This window comes from Saccopteryx leptura, chromosome X (assembly GCF_036850995.1).
Source record: "Saccopteryx leptura isolate mSacLep1 chromosome X, mSacLep1_pri_phased_curated, whole genome shotgun sequence".
Lineage (NCBI taxonomy): Eukaryota > Metazoa > Chordata > Mammalia > Chiroptera > Emballonuridae > Saccopteryx > Saccopteryx leptura.
The window spans coordinates 65,382,691-65,394,291 of record NC_089516.1 but is presented as its reverse complement, the minus strand read 5'-3'; the positions used below and the strand labels follow the sequence as shown (position 1 = coordinate 65,394,291).

Sequence of the window (11,601 nt, the reverse complement as noted above, 5' to 3'; positions counted from 1 at the left end):
CATCTCTCTGGGCTGTAAAAGCTGAAGACACAGCTTACCAAGCCCTTGGAAAGACATGTTAATATTACAAATGTTAGCAAAATAACCAAGATCCTGCCCTGACCAGATAACTTGGTTGGTTAGATGTTAGAGCATTGTCCTAATGTGCAAAGGTTGTTGGTTCAATCCCTGGTCAGGGCACATACAGGAACAAATAGATGTCCCTGTCTCTCTCTCACTCTCTTTCTTCCTCTCCTTAAAATCAATTTTAAAAAATTACCAAAAAGAAAAAAAAGGACTGAGAAGTAGCTATCGGCTTTGGCAATTTGGAAGTCAATGGTGACTTTTGTCAAAAGTAATTTCAATGGAAACTTTTTTTAAGTAGGTTGAAGCATGAATAAATTTGAGGAAGTGGAGACAGCAAATGTAGACTACTATGATGTGTAAAAGCTTAAGCTGAGAAGGTAAGGACAGCAATTGGCACCTGATGGAGACTTAGGATCAAGGGAGAGTTTTATTGTGGTTTTTTTTTTTTTTTTTTTTTTTTTTTTTTTGTGACAGATAGGGACAGACAGGAAGGGAGAGAGATGAGAAGCATCAATTATTCATTGCGGCACCTTAGTTGTTCATTGATTGCTTTCTCATATGTGCCTTGACCATGGGGGCTACAGCAGACCGAGTGACCCCTTGCTCAAGCCAGCGACCTTGGGCTCAAGCTGGTGACCTTTGCTCAAACCAGATGAACCTGCGCTCAAGCTGGCAACTTCAGGGTTTCCAACCTGGGTCCTCCGCGTCCCAGTCCGACACTCTATCCGTTGCGCCAACGCCTGGTCAGGCTTATTGTTTTGTTGTTGTTGTTGTTGTTGTTTTTTTTTTTCATTTTTCTGAAGCTGGAAACAGGGAGAGACAGTCAGACAGACTCCCGCATGCGCCCGACCGGGATCCACCCGGCACGCCCACCATGGGGCGACGGCTCTGCCCACCAGGGGGCGATGCTCTGCCCCTCCGGGGCGTCGCCATGTTGCGACCAGAGCCACTCTAGCGCCTGAGGCAGAGGCCACAGAGCCATCCCCAGCGCCCGGGCCATCTTTGCTCCAATGGAGCCTTGGCTGCAGGAGGGGAAGAGAGAGACAGAGAGGAAAGCGCGGCGGAGGGGTGGAGAAGCAAATGGGCACTTCTCCTGTGTGCCCTGGCCGGGAATCGAACCCGGGTCCTCCACACGCTAGGCCGACGCTCTACCGCTGAGCCAACCGTTATTGTTGTTTTTAATGGGAGATACCCAGGCAGATGTAAGGCTGAGGAAAAAGCACCAAAGACAAATGAAAAAGTAAGGATAATTGATGGAGCAAGTTTCTGAAAGAGATGGAAAACAATGGCACTCAGGGCACATTGAGTGGATGGTGGGTGTTGAACAGAAAGATGGAGTGGACAAAAGGATAGGTGTGAATGTAATGTTTGTAGAAGAGATTCAGCTTAGGCTGAAGACCATGGATTTACAGTGGTGCTAATTTCTATGGTTTTATGGATTTCCTCTAGCAGGTATAATCACCCAGTGAAGGAGAGGATGAGGGTGGTTTGTGGCACCCACCCAAGGTGAGAGGTTCATGTGGCTGGTTTGGCGGGCAGGGGTGGAAAGGGCATTGAGGGTGCTGGTGAGAACGAAGTTCAGGTGATCAGGCATGGGGTTAAGAAGGGTTGAAAAGGGAAAGAAAAGAAGCCAGGAGAAGCTGAGAGAATGAGAGAAAATTGAGGACTCAAAGAACTAAACGGGTCTCTATGAGGTTAAAAAAAGTTTCACGTGGGTAAGAGCCTGAGGAAGCAGGTAAGAGAGGAAATTGTGGTCACAAATGGAATACTGGAGCCTTGGCTGGTTGGCTCAATGGATAGAGCGTCGGTCCGGTGTGTGGACATCCCAGGTTTGATCCCTGGTCAGGGTGTGGATGAGAAGCGACCATCTGCTTCTCTCCCCTTCCCTCTCCCACTTGTCTCTCTCTTCCCTTCCCGCAGCCAGTGGCTCAATTGGTTTGAGCATTGCACATTGGCCCGGGCATTGAGAATAGCTCAGTTGCCGAGTGGATCCTCGTTGGGGTGCATGCGGGAGTCTGTCTTTCTAACTCCTCTCCTCTCACTTAAAAAAAAATGGAAGCCTGACCTGTGGTAGCGCGGTTGATAAAAGCGTCAACCTGGAATGCTGAGGTTGCTGGTTTGAAACCCAGGCTTGCCTGGTCAAGGCACATATGAAAAGCAACCATGAGTTGATGCTTCCTGCTCCTCCCCCTTTCTCTCTCTCTGTGCTCTAAAAATTGAATAAAATTTTTAAAAATCTTTAAAAATATTCTCTAAAAAATACGATAAAAAGATGGAATACTGGAAGGATAAATATTAGAGGTGTTTGGGTGTGGTTGGCTGAAGTGAAATGGGGAAGGTAACTGAGAGTGAAGAAATGGAGAGGTTTCTTTGTTGTGTCACCTCCATGGACACTGAGACCCCTAGTGTGAGTGCCAGGAATTAGAGCGTAGAGGGAGCTCATGGGCTGAGTGCCAGTCTTTGCTTAAGGAGGGGAGAGTGAAGGACATATAAAAATTTCCTAGGCAAACTAGGATGGAGGGGATGGCCATTCTAGACAGAAAAGATAGAGGGGGGCAAGGTTGGATGGGTGAAATAGCCGGACCTCTCCAGAGAACTGGGAACAGTACAAGTGTGAGTACAGGGACAAGGCCACTGGGGCTTTAGAATATTGACTTAATTCTGATTTTCTAAGGTGAAGGGTGGAAAATTAGAATCAGGGCTGGAGACCAGTTAGAGGGCTGTTGTGATTTCCCAGGCTAGTACCAGGGAGCAGCACTGACTGTGGAGTGAGAAGGTGAATCCCAGAGCTATTTTGATTGAAAGAGCTACTAAGGTATATGAATGTTAACTCAGCATGTGAAGCTGACAGGCCCCAGGTAGCACTCTCCTCCTCCCCCCCCCCCGAAGTTGGAAACGGGGAGGCAGTCAGACAGACTCCTGCATGCGCCCAACCGAGATCCACCCGGCAGGCCCACCAGGGGGCGATGCTCTGCCCATCTGGGGACTCGCTCTGTCGCAACAAGAACCACTCTAGAGCCTGGGGCAGAGGCCACAGGGCCATCCTCAGCGCCCGGGCCAACGTTGCCCCAGTGGAGCCTTGGCTGCAGGAGGGGAAGAGAGAGACAGAGAGGAAGGAGAGGGGGAGGGGTGGAGAAGCAGATGGGCACCTCTCCTGTGTGCCCTGGCCAGGAATCAAACCCGGGACTCCTGCACGCCAGGCCGATGCTCTACCACTGAGTCAACCAGCCAGGGCTATTCTCCTCCTTTTTCAGGGTTACTTCACCATTGGTGATAAGGCAACTCTAAGATGGCCCCAAGATTCCTGCTCCCTCCCCATGAACACACACCTTCCCCAGTTAGTAAAAAACTAATGTAGGTTCGGATTGTGTTTAAGGCCTCAAATCAATTAACCTTAAGAAATAGCGATTGCCTGACTAGACAGTGGAGCAGTGGCTACAGAGTCGGCCTGGGATGCAGAGGACCCAGGTTCGAAACACTGAGATCACTGGCTTGAGTGTGGGGTCTCTGGTTTGAGCATGGGATGATAGACATGACCCCCATGGTCACTGGCTTTAGCCCAAAGGTCTCTGGCTTGAGCCCAAGATCACTGGCTTGAGCAAGGGGTCATCTGCTCTGCTGTAGCCCCCTGGTCAAGGCACATATGAGAAAGCAATCACTGTTCAACTAAGGTGCCGCAATGAAGAATTAATGCTTCTTATCTCTCTCCCTTCCTGTCTGCTTTGTCCCTGTTTGTGTGTCTGTCTCTCTCTCAATTAAGAAAGAAAGAAAGAAAGAAAGAAAGAAAGAAAGAAAGAAAGAAAGAAAGAAAGAAAGAAAGAGATTATCCTAAGCAAGCCGACCTAATCAGATGAGCTCTTAAAAGGGATTGGGGTCTTCAGTTACAAAAGGACAAACACTGTGTGATTCCACTGATAGGAAGAATCTAAAGTAGTCAAGTTCATAGAAACAGAAAGCAGAACCGTGGTTGCCAGGGGCTGGGGGAGGGGAAAGGGGAGTTGTTGTGTAATGAATATAGTTTCAGTTTTGCAAGATGAAAAGTTCTGGAGATCTGTTGTACAATAATGTGAACGTACTTAACACTATTGAACTGTACACTTAAAAATAGTTAAGATGCATGTTTTTTTAATCACAATTTTTATAAAAGTGGGAGAGACTGGGCTCTTTCTGGTGAAATTCTAAGTATGAGAGGAGTTTGAAACGAGGGAGACACCCCATTGCTGACTTTGAAGATGGAGGGGGCCACAGGGCGAGTAATGTGGATTGCCTCTAAGAGCTGAGAGTGGCCTCCAGCCGACTGCTCTGAAGGATATGGGAACCTCAGTCCTGTGACCTCAAGGAAGTAAATCCTGCCACAACCACATGAGTTTGAAAGAGGCCCCTAAGCCTCAGATGAGTTTGTACCATAGCTGACACCTTCATTTTAGCCTGTGAGACCTTGAGCAGAGGACCCAGTTAACCTGTGCCTGGATTCCTAATCCATGGAAACTGAGAAAATAAGTGTGTGTGTTTTGTGTGTGTGTTAATGAAATTTTTATTTATACATTGTATATAGAAGCTGATACAGCCCTGGCTGGATAGCTCAGTTGATTAGATCATCATCCCAAAGCGTAAAGATTGCCAGTTCAATCCCTGGTTAGGGCACATACAGGAACAGCTCAATGTTCCTCTCTCTCTCTTTCTTTCTCACTGAAATCAATCAATCAATAAAACAAAAAGGAAGCAGATACATCAATTTTATACAACTTATTTACAGAAATGTGCAAAAAGTTACTATTATTTGTTTATAAACCAATGACACATTACAATTGATGGACTTGTGATGATTCACTCTGTGGGTTTCTCTGTACAAATGGTACACACCTGGTTCACAGCATACGGAGAAATGATACATTACAGCAGTCTGAATTGCAAGGATAAATTTAATGACACTTCACATGACTATTTCCTTAACCCAACATGTATATTTATTACAAAATTCTATAAGAATTTTTCATCATCTCTAGATGTAGAGTTCAGAAATAGCACTGAAATACTCAACTGAAATACTCAGTAACACTCCAGAAATAGCAACTGCACATTTTGCCATGTCATGGTTGATTAATAAAAAGGATGTTTACAAGAAACCTTCTTTTTTTTTTTTTTTTTTCATCTTTCTGAAGTTGGAAACGGGGAGAGACAGTCAGACAGACTCCCGCATGCGTCCGACCGGGATCCACCCGGCACGCCCACCAGGGGCTACGCTCTGCCCACCAGGAGGCGATGCTCTGCCCCTCCGGGGCGTCGCTCTGCCTCGACCAGAGCCACTCTAGCGCCTGGGGCAGAAGCCAAGGAGCCATCCCCAGTGCCCGGGCCATCTTTGCTCCAATGGAGTCTCGGCTGCAGGAGGGGAAGAGAGAGACAGAGAGGAAGGAGGGGGGGGTGGAGAAGCAAATGGGCACCTCTCCTATGTGCCCTGGCTGGGAATCGAACCCGGGTCCCCCGCACGCCAGGCCGACGCTCTACCGTTGAGCCAACCGGCCAGGGCCGAAACCTTCTTTTTTTTTTTTTTTTTTTAATTTATTTTATTTATTTTTTACAGAGATAGAAAGTCAGAGAGAGGGCTAGACAGGGACAGACAGACAGGAATGGAGGGAGATGAGAAGCATCAATCATTTGTTTTTCCTTGCGCTTTGCAACACCTTAGTTGTTCATTGATTGCTTTCTCATATGTGCCTTGACCATGGGGCTACAGCAGACTGAGTAACCCCTTGTTGAGCCAGTGACCTTGGGTCCAAGCTTGTGAGCTTTCTTTTTTTACTCAAGCCAGATGAGCCTGCGCTCAAGCTGGTGACCTTGGGGTCTCGAACCTGGGTCCTCCGCATCCCAGTCCGACGCTCTATCCACTGCACCACCTCCTGGTAAGGCTACAAGAAACCTTCTTTACAGGATTAAAAAAGTACTAAGAGAAACTAAATTTGTGATTACTATTGCACCAACACTTTATTTTAGAAATTTAAAGTTAATTATGGAACTGGCAATTGTTCCTTATTAGAATATTTAACAAAATTGTCTCTAGAATCCAATGATATAATCCAAATGTACTTAGATCAAACTAGAGGATGGAGTTTTCTTTTTCCCCTTCCATTTTCAACCAGACTGTGTGAGTATCATACAAAGTTAACCCTTCACAATATGTTTGCTATCCATGTAAAATGGCTATCTCTCTATACAAAAGCAAAAGATATTATAAAATCCCTTTCCTTCTGTTGACAAATTTAATTAATTTTTTTTTGTATTTTTCTGAAGCTGGAAACGGGGAGAGACAGTCAGACAGACTCCTGCATGCGCCCGACTGGGATCCACACGGCACGCCCACCAGGGGCGATGCTCTGCCCACCAGGGGGCGATGCTCTGCCCCTCTGGGGGGGGGTCGCTCTGCCGCTACCAGAGCCACTCTAGTGCCTGGGGCAGAGGCCAAGGAGCCATCCCCAGCGCCTGGGCCATCTTTGCTCCAATGGAGCCTTGGCTGCGGGAGGGGAAGAGAGAGACAGAGAGGAAGGAGAGGGGGAGGGGTGGAGAAGCAGATGGGCGCTTCTCCTGTGTGCCCTGGCCGGGAATCGAACCCGGGTCCCCTGCACGCCAGGCCAACGCTCTACCGCTGAGCCAACCGGCCAGGGCCAACAAATGCTTTTATTTTTATTGATACACTATCAGAACCTAACAATTTCAGATTGCATTATAACAGTATATTTCTTTAAAGTATTTTATATTATGGATGTACCAAGGCATATCGAAAATTGGCTTTCTGAATAGAACAATATAACATCTGCCCTCTCAAACAACACAAAATAAAAATGTTAAAGCATTTAGATGAAATTCAGAATACTCTTTAAAAAAATTTTTTTTTAAATTTTTCTGAAGTGAGAAGTGGGGAGGCAGAGAGACAGACTTCTGCATGCGCCCAACTGGGATCCACCCCACAAGCCCACCAGGGGGTGATGCTTGGCCCATTTTGGGCATTGCTCTGTTCCAACTTGAGCCATTCTAGCACCTGAGGCAGAGGCCATGGAACCATCCTCAGTACCCGGGCCAACTTTGATCCAATGGAGCCTTGGCTGTAGGAGGGGAAGAGAGAGACAGAGAGGAAGGAGAGAGGGAGGGGTGGAGAAGCAGATGGGCGCTTCTCCTGTGTGCCCTGGCCGGGAATCGAACCCGGGACTTCCACATGCTGGGCCAACATATTACCACTGAGCCAACTGCCCAGGGCCAGAATACTCTTAACTTGACACTAAATAGCTAGATCTTATATACCTTGTAGCACATAAGGAAACCGTGGGGAGTAAGCAATGTATCCATGATAAAATGGGGTTCAAGGCAGTCCAAAGACCTCTGTGTACTATACTTTTATAAATACTACATGTAAATGCTTCTAGAAACATGGAGAAGTCATTTCAACAATTATCAATATACAGTGGCCTTCTATCCTTGTCACCTACGGTAGATACACAAGAACTTTTTTTTTCTATTTTTCTGAAGCTGGAAACGGGGAGAGACAGGCAGACAGAATCCCGCATGCGCCCGACTGGGATCCACCCGGCACGCCCACCTGGGGCGACGCTCTGCCCACCAGGGGGCGATGCTCTGCCCCTCTGTGGCGTCGCTCTGCCGAGACCAGAGCCACTCTAGCGCCTGGGGCAGAGGCCAAGGAGCCATCCCCAGCGCCCGGGCCATCTTTGCTCCAATGGAGCCTTGGCTGCGGGAGGGGAAGAGAGAGACAGAGAGGAAGGCGGGGGGGGGGGGGGTGGAGAAGCAAATGGGTGCTTCTCCTGTGTGCCCTGGCCGGGAATCGAACCCGGGTCCCCCGCACGCCAGGCCGACGCTCTACCGCTGAGCCAACCGGCCGGGGCCGCACAAGAACTTTTAACTGTAACTTTTAACTCACCCTAGATAGATTTTAAATTGTTTTAAAATAGCTTTCAAAAGAATCATTTAAATGTCTTACATTAATTTAATAATGACTTTACAATGCTGTAATAATTATTTTTTTAATTTTCTTTATTTTATTTATTTATTTATTTAATGGTCTTTATTGATTTTAGAGAGAGGAAAGAAGAGAGACAGAGAGAGAGAAAACAGAGACAGGAATATCTATATGCTCCTGTATGTGCGCTGACCACGGATCAAACTGGCAACCTCTGTGCTAGGGCCAATGCTGGAACCAACTGAGCTATCCGGCAGGGCTGTAATAATTCCTAATACAAATATGTATAGTCAGCAGGGGGCTGGATTGAGCAGGGGATCATCCACATGCTCCCCAGTTTGAGCCCAAAGGTCACTGGCTTGAGTAAGGGGTCACTGGCACACCCCAGTCAAGGCACATACGAGAAGCTCAATGTACAGCTAAAGTGAAAGCAACTGCAAGTTGATGCTTCTCACTTGTCCCTCTCCTTGTCTCCCTCTACCTCTCTAAAATCAACACATAAAAAAATTTTTTAATCTTTAAAATCTGAAGACTTTCCTCTTTAAAGAACCAAAAATAAACTCAAGATACCTTGGTGACGCTCTTCTACCCTTAAACTAAAACTGATTACTCTTTTCACCTAAAACTGAAACTGTTAGAGCAGCAAAAGATTCTCCTAGCAATGAAAGTTTGTAAACTAGATTTCCATCTCTTTTTCTTAAACCCAGAGTACAAGATGCAGGGTTCTCCTAACCTTTCACTAATGCTTTTCCTGTCAATAATCCTTCATTTTGTTTGGCAAAGGCTATTTTGAAAATGCCTATTCTGGTATACTGACACACGATAAAACAACACAGGTCCTTCAAAGACCACACCTGCGTGAATGGCGGTGATACTCTCATTTGGTATATTACAAATCCAGGTGACCAAGAGCTTGAATAACCAAAAACTCCATTTTTAGAGTCCCTGGTTGAATGTTTAATTATATCAGTGCATTTTCCATGCACATCTGGTTGTTCACAAAAGTAAAACCTACCATTTGAGTGCTCAACTCTAGTGTGAAGTGTTTTACTATGAGAGTGAAAGCTGGAGCTTAAAAGATAACGGTCATTAGAACTATCCCGAACAAGAAAAGAACCATCTGGCACACATTTACTAGCTATCTTCTGCCTCCCAACATGTGACTGGTGTCTAGTACCATCCTTACTTCGCAAGTGTTTTCAGCTCCCCTGCATGTGAAGCTTGTCACAACCCCAAACCACTACTTTCCATGGAGTCATAAACTCTTGCAACCCCAGGAGCAGAGTCAGGGCCAAACTTGAAATGATAGCACATACTTCCTGCCACTGAGGTTCCTTTGGATTTCATCCTTCTGCATTGGAGGTAGGAATAGCAAGCATGGAGGGACATCATCCTGACTTGCTCTTGGGCTCTGTAATGGCACCTGTGGTGCCAATGAACAAACCATTTTTTTTTTTAAGGTTTCCGTACACTTTTTTTTTTCTATTTTTCTGAAGCTGGAAACAGGGAGGCTGTCAGACAGACTCCCGCATGCGCCCGACCGGGATCCACCCGGCATGCCCACCGGGGGGCGATGCTCTGCCCATCCCGGGCCTCGCTCTGTTGAGACCAGAGCCATTTTAGTGCCTGAGGCAGAGGCCATGGAGCCATCCCCAGCGTCCGGGTCATCTTTGCTCCAATGGAGCCCTGGCTGCGGGAGGGGAAGAGAGAGACAGAGAGGAAGGAGAGGGGGAGGGGTGGAGAAGCAGATGGGCGCCTCTCCTGTGTGCCCTGGCCGGGAATCGAACCCGGTACTCCTGCACGCCAGGCCGACGCTCTACCACTGAGCCAACCGGCCAGGGCTCAGATTGTTGTTTTGGCAAAAGAGTTCTCTCCAATTTGAGAAGGAACTGCAACTGCAGAAACTTCCAGGGGAGCAGCCGCCCAGAAATAGCTAGGTGATCCTTCGGAAGGCTACAGCCCCTCGTGGGCAGGCACAGAATCCCAAACGCAGTCTGGAGGCAGTAGTCCATAGGTGAAGATGCAAACCTCCATTAGGCCATTCTTTTTTTTTTTTTTTTTGTATTTTTCTGAAGCTGGAAACGGGGAGAGACAGTCAGACAGACTCCCCGCATGCGCCCCACTGGGATCCACCCGGCACATCCACCAGGGGCAACGCTCTGCCCACCAGGGGGCAATGCTCTGCCCCTCCGGGGCGTCGCTCTGCCTCGACCAGAGCCACTCTAGCGCCTGGGGCAGAGGCCAAGGAGCCATCCCCAGCGCCCGGGCCATCTTTGCTCCAATGGAGCCTTGGCTGCGGGAGGGGAAGAGAGAGACAGAGAAGAAGGAGGGGAGGGGTGGAGAAGCAAATGGGCGCTTATCCTATGTGCCCTGGCCGGGAATCGAACCCGTGTCCCCCGCACGCCAGGCCGACGCTCTACCGCTGAGCCAACCAGCCAGGGCCATTAGGCCATTCTTAACTCCTTAACGAATTGTTCTGTCCTTGGCACAGTTTCAGGCCAAAGATGGTGACAGTCTTTTTGAACATCACTCCTTGTTGGACTTGGATTGGTAACAACGGAGCAAGGCTTTGACTCTCGCCTCCTCCATTTTGATATGTGCCTGGTCAGTGTTTGTACGTCAAAAGGCCAAGGGGTAAGGACACTCGTCCTGATTGTGATGGAAGTGGAGCTTATTGAGCTGTGAGCTCTCCCATCTTGAAAGACTGTTGGAGCCTGGAGAGAAAAGCCATCCCCATTTGGCAAAGCTCCCAGAGGGTGCGCGTCCCTCGCCTTGCTGCCTTTGTTTTGTAGAAAGCTGCCTCTTACCCGTGAGGCTTTCACTCTTTGATCTCATTTTCCACCTTTTCCATCCTGGCTACCAAATAAGGAATCATTCTTTCCAAATTAACTGGCTAGTGATGGTTGTTGTACTACCACGAAATCCGTTTCTTTCCTTTTATCCAGGCTCAAAGATTTCTGGAAGGTTTAAAGACTAATTTTCTTCATTCAGCCTAGTTACCTAATCTGCCAGAGGTATGAATCTCTCGCTGGGATATTATACCCAAACATCTGGAGAGACAGCGGTGCTACATGCACGTATTTTTCCAGCTACATTGAACATTCGGAGCCATTTTCCAGCGGTAGCGGCGACAGCAGCCAAAGCTTGTCACACGCTCGCTCGCTCGCTCGGCGCGGGCGCGACGGCGGCCGAATGGGGGCTGTTTCAAGCCGCTGAATTTGCGGTGATTTGTTACACAGTAACAGCACACGAGCACAACACTAGTGGTGTCATTACCGGGGCAAACTTTGGGACCGGGGCTGAGGAAGCGGCTGATTTACTTCAAAGGATGACGAATTGAGAATTGCTGCACGTAAAAGGGAGGGAGGGAAACAAGCGGCATTAAAGAGAACACACAAAAAAGCACCCCCCTGAGCCTTCCTGTTCGCCCTCCTCCAGCCTGAAGTGACTCTTCTCTCCCCAGATGTTTATATAATGTAACCTGTTTTCGTGTTACAGGCGCTATCGGCTTTTTTTTTTTTTTTTTTTTTTTTAACCTAATTGGGCTTCAGGCTCCTCCTGGAGGGCAAAGA

At 47.8% G+C, this 11,601-nt stretch overlaps 2 pseudogenes; both read right to left on the bottom strand.

Annotated features, from left to right (window-relative positions):
• Positions 1-8,768: 8,768 nt before the first annotated feature.
• On the bottom strand, positions 8,769-10,063 carry LOC136386359 (suppressor of cytokine signaling 6-like; annotated as a pseudogene).
• A 410-nt stretch (positions 10,064-10,473) lies between these two features.
• Positions 10,474-11,016, bottom strand: LOC136386358 (suppressor of cytokine signaling 6-like; annotated as a pseudogene).
• Positions 11,017-11,601: the final 585 nt, after the last annotated feature.